Source organism: Hemitrygon akajei, chromosome 28, assembly GCF_048418815.1.
Source record: "Hemitrygon akajei chromosome 28, sHemAka1.3, whole genome shotgun sequence".
In the NCBI taxonomy this organism is placed as follows: Eukaryota; Metazoa; Chordata; class Chondrichthyes; order Myliobatiformes; family Dasyatidae; genus Hemitrygon; species Hemitrygon akajei.
In genome coordinates, this window is record NC_133151.1 from 17,943,496 (window position 1) to 17,953,181 (window position 9,686).

The 9,686-nt window shown below is 51.3% G+C and overlaps 1 non-coding gene across 1 annotated transcript; it reads right to left on the minus strand.

The window, feature by feature from the left end:
* Window positions 1–9,459: 9,459 nt before the first annotated feature.
* On the minus strand, window positions 9,460–9,554 carry trnai-uau (transfer RNA isoleucine (anticodon UAU)). Its single transcript has 2 exons — window positions 9,517–9,554; window positions 9,460–9,495 (listed from the first exon to the last, which is right to left on the minus strand). It is a non-coding gene; the product is annotated as a tRNA-Ile (tRNA).
* Between the last annotated feature and the right edge of the window lie 132 nt (window positions 9,555–9,686).

Sequence of the window (9,686 nt, forward strand, 5' to 3'; positions counted from 1 at the left end):
GCCATGACGTGCTTGTGTTCACTTAGGTGGTGGATGACAGAAAATCTGTGTGGGAGAGCTTTTAAAGTGGACAACTGGAGCAGTTCCACTTCCTCGACTGGGAAGTCCAGGTCCAGTGGTACAAGTGGTCACTTAATTGGGCTCTTCCTTGCTTGTAGTGAATGACCGCGACTACTACTTTGTCTCGTCACGGCCTTTGCTTTCCATGAACCGCCTTCCTGGAGATCTCACCCGACAGCGGCTCTCCTCCCTGGGAAGGGGTCAGTGTGTGGTGTCTCTCTTTGGCCCACTCTCCATCCTGGCCAATGTTGCAGGACCTAGCTGAGTGAATGCAGAGAAGCTGTGTCCTGTAGTGGGGGAATCTAGCACCAGAGGCCACAGCCTCAAAATAGATGGGTGTCCACTTAGAACAAAGATGAGGAGGAAGTTCTTTGGCCAGAGAGTGGAGAATCTGTGAAATTCATTGCCACAGACAACTGTGAAGTCGTTGTGTATTTTTAAAGCAGAGGTTGGTAGGTTCTTGATTAGTCGGGTGCCGAAGGTTACGGGGAGAAGGCAGGAGAATGAGGTTCAGAGGGATAATAAATCAGCCATGACGGAATGGCGGAGCAGACTCGATGGGCCAACTGGCCTAATTCTGTTCCATTGTCTTATGGTCTTACTTACACTGACCCTATACCTTATTTTTATTTTATTTGCCGTACGTTCCTAGCAACTCCCTCGCCCACACATTAACCCACCGACTTCTCACACACAGTTGGAATGTGGGAGAAAATCAGAGCACTGGGGGAGGGGAGATCCCACATGGTCACAGGGAGACACTGCAAACTTCGCGCGTGCACACACACACTGACACTTTGTTCTTTCTGTGACCGTGAGATTTTCCTCCCACATTCCAACGACATGCGGGTTTGTAGGTTGATCGGTGACATGGATGTGATGGGGTGCCGCGGACTCGTTGGGCCAGAAGGGCGTGTGTCTCTAAGTGAAATAAACACGACCAGGCACACTCTCACACAGAGTGCCGGAGGTCAGGATCGAACTGGGAGGGGTGGTGGCTCTACCCACCACCCTGTCCTGCATTAGCCACTGTGCCACTCTGGGGTATCGGTTTTACATCATCACTCTCCTGGTTTTCTGCTCACTAAAGACGGGCTAAATCCAACCACAGCCCTGGTGGGGTTTGAACTTGTCTCAAGGTGACCAGCCCAGACCAGCACTGGACTTGACAGCATTCCCACTGAGGCTGTAAATCCACATGTCTTACTGCTGAATCCAGACTCTTCACATTCACCACCTGGTTCGCGGTTGGCAGTTTGAATACAGTGTTGGGAAATGTACGATAATGCATTTTGGTAAAAGGAACAACAGTGTGGACTATTATCTAAACGGGGAAAAGGTTCAAACATCAGAGGTGCAGAGAGACCTGGGAGTCCTCGTGCAAGACTCCCAGAAGGTTAATTTACAGGTTGAGTCTGTGGTAAAGAAGGCAAATGCAGTGTTGGCATTTATTTCAAGGGGAATAGAATATAAAAGCAAGGAGATAATGCTGATAAGCCACTAGTTAGGCCTCACTTGGAGTATTGTCAACTGTTTTGGGCCCCATGTCTTAGAAAGGATGTGTTTTCATTGGAGAGAGTCTGGAGGACGTTCATGAGGATTCCAGGCTATGAAGGGGTTAACATATGAGGAGCATTTGACAGCTTTGGGCCTGCACTCACTGGAATTTAGAAGAACGCGAGGGGATCTCACTGAAACTTGGTGAATGTTAAAAGGACTAGATAGGGTGAATGTGGAGAGAACGTTTCCTATGGAGGGGGTATCCAGAACTAGAGGGCACGGCGTCAAAATTAGGGGCGACCCTTTAAACCAGAGGTGAGGAGGAATTGTTTTAGCCAGAGAGTAGTGAATCTGTGGAATGCTCCACCACGGACAGCAGTGGAGGCCAAGTCCATGTGTGTATTTAAGGTGGAAGTTGATTGTTCCCTGATCGACCAGGGCATCAAAGGGTATGAAAAGAAGGTAAGTGTATGGGTTTGAGTGGGGTCTGGGATCAGCCATAATGGAATGGCAGAGCAGACTGAATGGCCTAATTCTGCTCCTATGTCTTATGTTAGCCCCAGCCTTGCGGCCCCAATTCCAGCTTGGATCTAAGGACTGCAGCGATGAGCATGAGGTTCTAGAAATGTGGATGTGATGGGCCATATGGCCTGTTGCCTGGAAGAGTCGCTCTGTGTCTGATGACCTTACCCGCCTTTGCCAAGCCCTGGTCTCGCCAGTTACACTGGGCTCCAGACCACATCACAGCTGGGTCCCAACATGGGCCACCAAGCTGAACCCTGGAGATGAAGGGACTGGAACGAAGGAGGACGAGAGGTGGCTTGTTAGAAGTGTACAAGATGATAATTCTCCGAGGATCATCACCTTGTGGCAGAGAGTCTTCTGAGATCCTGAGAGAGATTGGCTGCTGGTAGGGTCACCTATGGTGGGAAGGTTAACAGGAGGTTCCAGACAAAAAGCGTTCCAACCAAGATCTCAACGGTGGAGCTGGCAGGAGATGACACATCACAGCGGAGGAAGGCTACAGCAGTGAAAGGTCCCCAGTCATCTTGCATTCCATACCCCCATCTGTCAAGGACTGTCTGGTGGACCCCCCCCCCCCCCACCATGTTAAGCAAAGTCACGCACAGGTGTTCCCCATTGAGGGAATAACCCCTTGGGAGAACATCACACTCTGACGAGACAAGAGGCGTAGGTAGAGTGGACAGCCTGTGACTTTCTCCCCCAAGGCAAAAACGGCTAATACCATAGGACGTCCTTTGAAGGTGAGTAGAGGAAAGTTTAAAGGAGTTGCCAGAGGCAGAATGTATTGGTGGTACAGGGTGATGGACCCAGGACAGCAGAGAGCACGGAGCCGACACCCAGCTGGGGTTATAGCTCAGGCAGTGAGAGGCAGCTGTGGGGTTGTTGGCGGATCAACTGAGCCCCAGGGTGTCATCCAGCAATGTCGGAGACCCTTCCATCCAATATATTATAAAGATGGCCATCTTTAGCATTTAACAACACCAGACACACACCCCCCCCCCCATTTTATTCATACTTCTCCAGATATCAGCAGCCCATGCTGGAGAGAACATAGAATGAAAGTACAGCGCAGTACGGGACCTTCAGCCCACACTGCCGTGTGGACCTCTTTATCTGCTCCATGATCAATCTCCCATAGCCCTCACTTTTCTATCATCTGTATGCCTGTGTAAGAGTGTCTTAAATGTACCATCCCTGGCAGGGCATTCCACACACCCACCACTCCCTGAGTAAAAGATCTACCCCTGACATAACCCCCCCCCCCAATACTTTGCATTTTCAAAAGTCTCTAGCTATCCACTCTATCTATGCCTTGTATCATCTTGTAGACCTCTATCAAGTCACCTCTCATCCTCCTTCACTCCAAAGAGAAAAGCCCTAGCTCACTCAACCTATCCTTATAAGACATGCTCTCTAATCCAGGCAGCATCCGGGTAAATCTCCTCTGCACCCTCTCTAAAGTTCCACATCCTTCCGATAATGAGCGGAACAGAACTGAGCACGATACTCCCAGTGAACGAAGATCCCCACAAATTTCCACAGTGCGACTGAACTGCTGGGCCAAGACCATCGCCAGCCCTCGGCAGTGAATGGCATGAACCACTGCTTGAGGCCCCGGCATCAGCTGCTGGGGGTGGGGGTCACCACTGATCAGAAGCTCAGCTACACCCCTCTCACATCAGTGGGTTTCCTCCGGATGCTCCAGTTCCCTCCCACAGCCCAAAGACGTACCGGATGCATCGTAAATTGTCTCTGTGATTAGGCTAATGTTGAACAGATGTCGTTGGGTTGAAAGTGCCTGTTCCGCACTCCATCTTAAAAATAAAAATATATATTCCTTGTCTACAAGGGTTGGTCAGGGATTGAGGGTCCAATAACAAGGTCACCTCACTACAGGGAGGAGTGGAAACCAAAGAAAGGGTGCAGAGGAGATTTACAAGGATGTTCGCTGGATTGGGGAGTATGCCTTATGAGAATAGGTTGAGTGAACTTGGCCTTTTCTCCTTGGAGCGATGGAGGATGAGAGGTGACCTGATAGAGGTGTCTAAGATGATGAGAGGCATTGATTGTGCGGATAGTCAGAGGCTTTTTCCCAGGGCTGAAATGGCTAACATGAGGGGACACAGTTTTAAGGTGTTTGGAAGTAGGTACAGAGGAGATGTCGGGTAAGTTTTTTACACAGAGAGTGGTGAGTGCGTGGAATGGGCTACCGGTGACAGTGGTGGAGCCAGATACAATAGGGTCTTTTAAGAGACTCCTGGACGGGTACATGGAGCTTAGAAAAATAGAGGGCTATGGGTAACCGTAGGTAATCTCTAAAGTAAGGACATGTTCAGCGCAGCATCGTGGGCCGAAAGGCCTGTATTGTGCTGTAGGGTTTCTAAGCGATTCTCCTCTCTGCACCAAGGTGCAGGGTGACATCAGAATCAGGTTCAACATCACGGACATTTGATGAGAAATTGGTTGTTCTGCGCCATATTAAAACCCCGATTCTAAAATGGTTCCTGCACTTGTGTGGGATACGTGCAGCCCAAATAATTATGCTTATTTTGATTTGATTTTATTAAGAGATACAGCCTCCCGACAACCCTGAGTTAAATCAGGCAAAATTGTGGGACAATTTACAATGACGGATTAACCTACCCGTACTACTCCGGACTGGGGGAGGAAACCTGCGCGCTTACAAAGAGGCAGCGCCAGAATTGAGCTCTGAACTCCGGCACACCGAGCCGTAACAGCTTTGCGCTAACTACTTCGCCCCCCGCGGAAGCGCGAGTGTGCACGTGGGGCAGAGCAGCCCACTCAGTCGGCACCCCCATCCACCCTCTGCCACCGACACACCGCAGTCTACAAAATCCACTGGGTTACTCCAACAGCCCCTCCTAAATCCGCCCACCTCCTCCAGCCAAGGGTAGTGGGGGTGGGGGGGTGGGAGAGACGCACAGGGAACACCACCTTTCGCAGTTGTCGTCCCCCCCAGTCACACACGGTCCCAATTTGGAAATCTAGCGCTGTCCCTTCACCGTCACTAGGTCTGATCGCTGGAACTCCCTCCCCCGCTCCAGCGCTGGGGGTTGGGGGGGTGTGTGAACCCCTGGAACTTGCCGACTGCTTGTAGGCCATCAACAAAACTGGCCCCTTTGCACCCAGCTTAAACAAAACAGAAAGGCAAACAGCACTCTTCGAGGGACTCGCAAAACAGGGCTGTTGGAGGAATCTGGAGCAACGCCGCGGGGGGAAAGGAACGGCAGCACGTGGGACCTGATTCCGGGCTTCAAACATTGACTCTGTTCTGACACGAAGCTTCAACCTGAGTTGTTCTCAGCCCATCAAGTCTGCTCCTCCATTCCATCACGGCTGGTTTATTATCCCTTCCAACCCCATTCTCCTGCCTTCTCCCCATGACTTGTGACACACACACACACCCTATCCACCTCAGCCCTCCTCTAGCTAAAGAAATTCCTCCTCGTCTCCGTTCTAATGGGATGTCCTTCTATTCTGAGGCTGTGGCCTCTGGTCCTGGAAGCCCTCACTATAGGGAACACATTCTCCACATCCACTCTGTCGAGGCCTTTCAATATTTGGCAGGTCTCTCCTTCTGAACTCCAGTGAGTACAGGCCCATGGCTGTCAAACGCTCCTGGAAGGTTAAGCTGTGCTCGTGGACACTTCAGGCCGAAACTGCTGCATCAGGAGCCAATCCCGGTAGTCCCTCCTGTTCAAATTCACGCCGGTCTCTGTGCCCTCCGAGAGGACCGCAACCTTGTCCTAGGGTTCGGAGGCTTGCGTGCCTCAGTGGCTCGGAGAGCGACGTTGGCTGGAGTCCGGGCTTTATGCTTTGGCTCTTGGTAATCAGGTCAAAGGGCAGAGGCCAGACTAACAGTGGTTCCCCAGTCCTTCAGGTTTGGGGGGGCTAACAACTCTAACTAGTAAAACAAATTTGTTATGGAAACAGCAACGAAGAATCCTTCTACACCTGAGTGTGAGGGTATTCCTGAGTCTCCACCCGGGACTTGCCTGACTGACAGTGGTGGAAACCGAGAGGAAGCTACTGACACGATGAAGCACCAACAGAGATGGAGAACCTTCACTGATGCCCTAAACACCAGAGGCATAACGGGAAGCAGAGAGCGGAGGAGTTAAATGTTAGCACCTGCTGAATTACACCCTGTGCCTCATGATTAACAAGTACAGCGTTAACTTGCCTTCTGGAAACTCCTCGGCAATGACCAGGCAGGCAGGGTAAGCAGATGAGGCAGCCATTTTGATCCTCGCTCGCTGCTCCCTAAGCAATTCGTCAGCCCTTTAGCAGTGCAAGCCTTTATAAACCTCGCACAAAGACCGGCCACTGACCAATACATTATGCAATTCGTCATTTTGTGGCAAGGTACAGTGCAAAGATGTAAAAGTGATTATACATAAATAAACAGCACAGAACTAAATGAGTAACGAGGTCGTGTTCACGGGCCATCAGATGGCAGAGGGGAAGAAGCTGCTCCTGAGTGTGCAGCTTCAGGCTCCTGTACCTCTTTCCCGGTGGTAGTAACGAAAAGAGGGCATGTCCTGGGTGGTGAGGGACTGTCGCGGTGGATGCCGCATTCTTGCGGCACCGCGCTGTAAAAACGTCATGGAGCATGAAAGAGTACGGCACAGGGAAAGGCCATTCGGCCCACAGTGTGGTGCTGAACCGGCTGAAAAGCAAATCAAAAACACACAGACACTAATCCCTCCTCCCTACGCCATGTCCATATCCCTCCATCTTCCTCACATCCACGTGCCTGTCCAAGCGCCTCTTAAAAACCTCTGAAGTACTTGCCTCTACCAGCACTGTCTATCGTCTATTGTCTTACCAGGTATCCACCACTCTCTGAGAGAAAAATCTTACCCGTCACATTCCCTTTGAACCTACCCCCTCTCACCCTCAATGCATGCCCTCCAGTATGAGACATTTCAACCCTCTCCATTCCCCGTCCCGAACCCGGGACCCTCTCCTTTCCCCATCCCTGTCCACTCTGTCTATGCCTCTCATAATCTTATAAAATTCGATCTGATCTCCCCTCAACCCGTGGAGCTCCAGAGAAAACAGCCCAAGTTTGTCCGGCCTCTCGTGATAGCACACACCCTCTAAACCAGACAGCATTCTGGTGAACCTCTTCTGCCCCCCCTCCAAAGCCTCGACATCCCTCCTGTAGTGAGGTGACCAGAACTGTACACAATACTCCAGATGCAACCTCATGAGAGTTCTATAAACCTCCTGACTTCTAAACTCAGCACCTCGACTAATAAAGGCAAGCATTCCGTAAGCCGTCTTAACCACCCCGTCGACCTGTGTAGCCACTTTCGAGGAGCTGTGAACCTGGATTGCAAGATCTCTCTGTTCAGGATCCTGCTTTTAACAGAGTCCTCTCTCCTCCTATTTGCCCTGCTGGTGTCCTCGACAGTGGGGAGGGAGGGATGTGCCCATGATGGACCTGGCTGAGCTTGCAGCCCTCTGCAGCAGGGGACTTAAATTTCGAATGACAAAAGTCACAATATATGCACATAGTGCAAATAAAATCATGAGGACCATTCGGGAATCTGCTAGCGGAGGGGAGGAAGCTGTTTCTGGAGTGAGGACAGGGTACGCTCCGGGTGGCGAAGGTCCTTCGTGAGGGGCGCTACCTCGTGAAGGTGTCCTCGACGGTGTGGAGGGAGAACTTTAGGTAGCGGTTGACATGGCGCTATTACCCCACCAGCCGCGGCCTTCGGTGTCCCCCGCGGCCTTCGGTGTCCCCCGCTGTCTGTGAGTTTTTCCGCGCGCACTGTGACCGCGTGGGTTCTCTCCCGCATTCCGACCGTACGGGTTAGGGAGTTGTGGGGCCTGCTACGTGGGCGTGGAAGACTGACCACGCTTGCGGGCTGCCCCCCCTCCCCGCCCAGCGCATCCTCGGGCCGTGTCGGTCGTTGGCGCAAACGGTTGGGTTTTCGCGCGACGCGTAAAGCTGATCCCTCTTCCTCGCTGTGCCCTTCAAGAATTTTATGAGCCTCCGTCAGCCCTCCCCTCGGCCTCCGCCGCTGCAGAGAAAAACAGCCCAAGGTTGTCCAACTTCTCCTTGTAGCATATGCTGAGCCTACCCCGGAGCGACTACCTCGATCAGTGTGTGTGAGAGAGAGAGACTGTGGTATGTCGAGGTGTTAGGTGAACAATGGTTTTTGTCGGACAGCAGATCATGGTCTCCCTTTTGGGGGCTTTGCTGTTGCTTGCTTGGGGGGGGTGGTGTTGGTGGGCACCAATGCCTGCTGGAGCAAGTGAGGGGAGGGTTGATGCTTGTGTGTGGGAGGGGGGAGGACGTTTCCTGTCATTTATCCTCTGTAGGTTTTTCTGTTTCTGTGGGTGTCTGTGAAGAGTAAGAATTTCGGGTCGTATCCCGTATACATTCTCTGATACTAAATGGAAGCCTCTTATCCGGACTGAATCCTGCAGAACCTCCACGGGGTCCCCAGAACTAGGCACGCAAAAATTTCATCAGCATTTTCATTCCTGGAAGTGTAGAATTGATAAAGACAAGATTCTGCAGATGCTGGAGATCCAGAGCAACGCACGCAAAACGCTGGAGGAGCTCAGCAGGCCAGGCAGCATCTACGGAGGGGAATAATCAGTCAGTGTTTCGGGCCGAGACCCTTCGGTAAAAATGTTTTTAAGCTACACTCCGGGGCCACTTTATGAGGTACAGGAGAGGAGCCCGGTGTGGTCTTCTGCTGCTGTAGCCCGTCCACTTCAAGGTTCAACATGTTGTACCTTAGGAGATGCTCTTCTGCACACCACTGTTGTAACAGGTGGTTATTTGAGTTACTGTCACCTTCCTGTCAGCTTGAACCAGTCTGGCCATTCTCCTCTGACTTCTCTCTCTCATGAACAAGGCGTTTTCACCCACAGAACTGCCGCTCACCAGCTGTTCTTTTATTTTTCACACCATCCTCTACAAACTCTACAGACTCTATATGAAAATCCCAGGAGATCAGCAGTTTCTGAGATACTCAAACCACCCCATCTGGCACCAACAATCATTCCACCGTCAAAGTCACTTAAGGTCACATTTCTCCCCCGTTCTGATGTTTGGTCTGAACAACTGGACCTCTTGACCATGTCGGCATGCTTTTGTACACTGAGTTGCTGCCACATGATTGGCTGATTAGATATTTGCGTCAATGAGCGGGTGTACCTAATAAAGTGGCCGCTCAGTGTATTACAAAGCTAAAGAGAAAATTGTCAAAGACGCTAGCGTCATGTGTTAAATTTAATATTAATCTGCCTTTTGTGATCACCCCATCTGTTTCTCCCTTTTTCAGCTCTAGACAAGACTTTATCTTTGACTGCAGCCTCGTGTAAAATCAGTGCTCCAGGTGAGGCTCGAACTCACAACCTCGGCATCGCTCGCTGCCCGCACTGCTGTATAAGTACCGCGCGCTAACCGATTGCGCCACTGGAGCCCACAGGCTCTAGGCCCTTCCCGTTTCCTCATGATCCAACACAGGGGCCGAACATCCCTCCCCTTGAGGTCCAATTTGAAAACTCTGAACTGGAACTAATGAACACAGGAGATTCTGCAGATTCGGGAAATG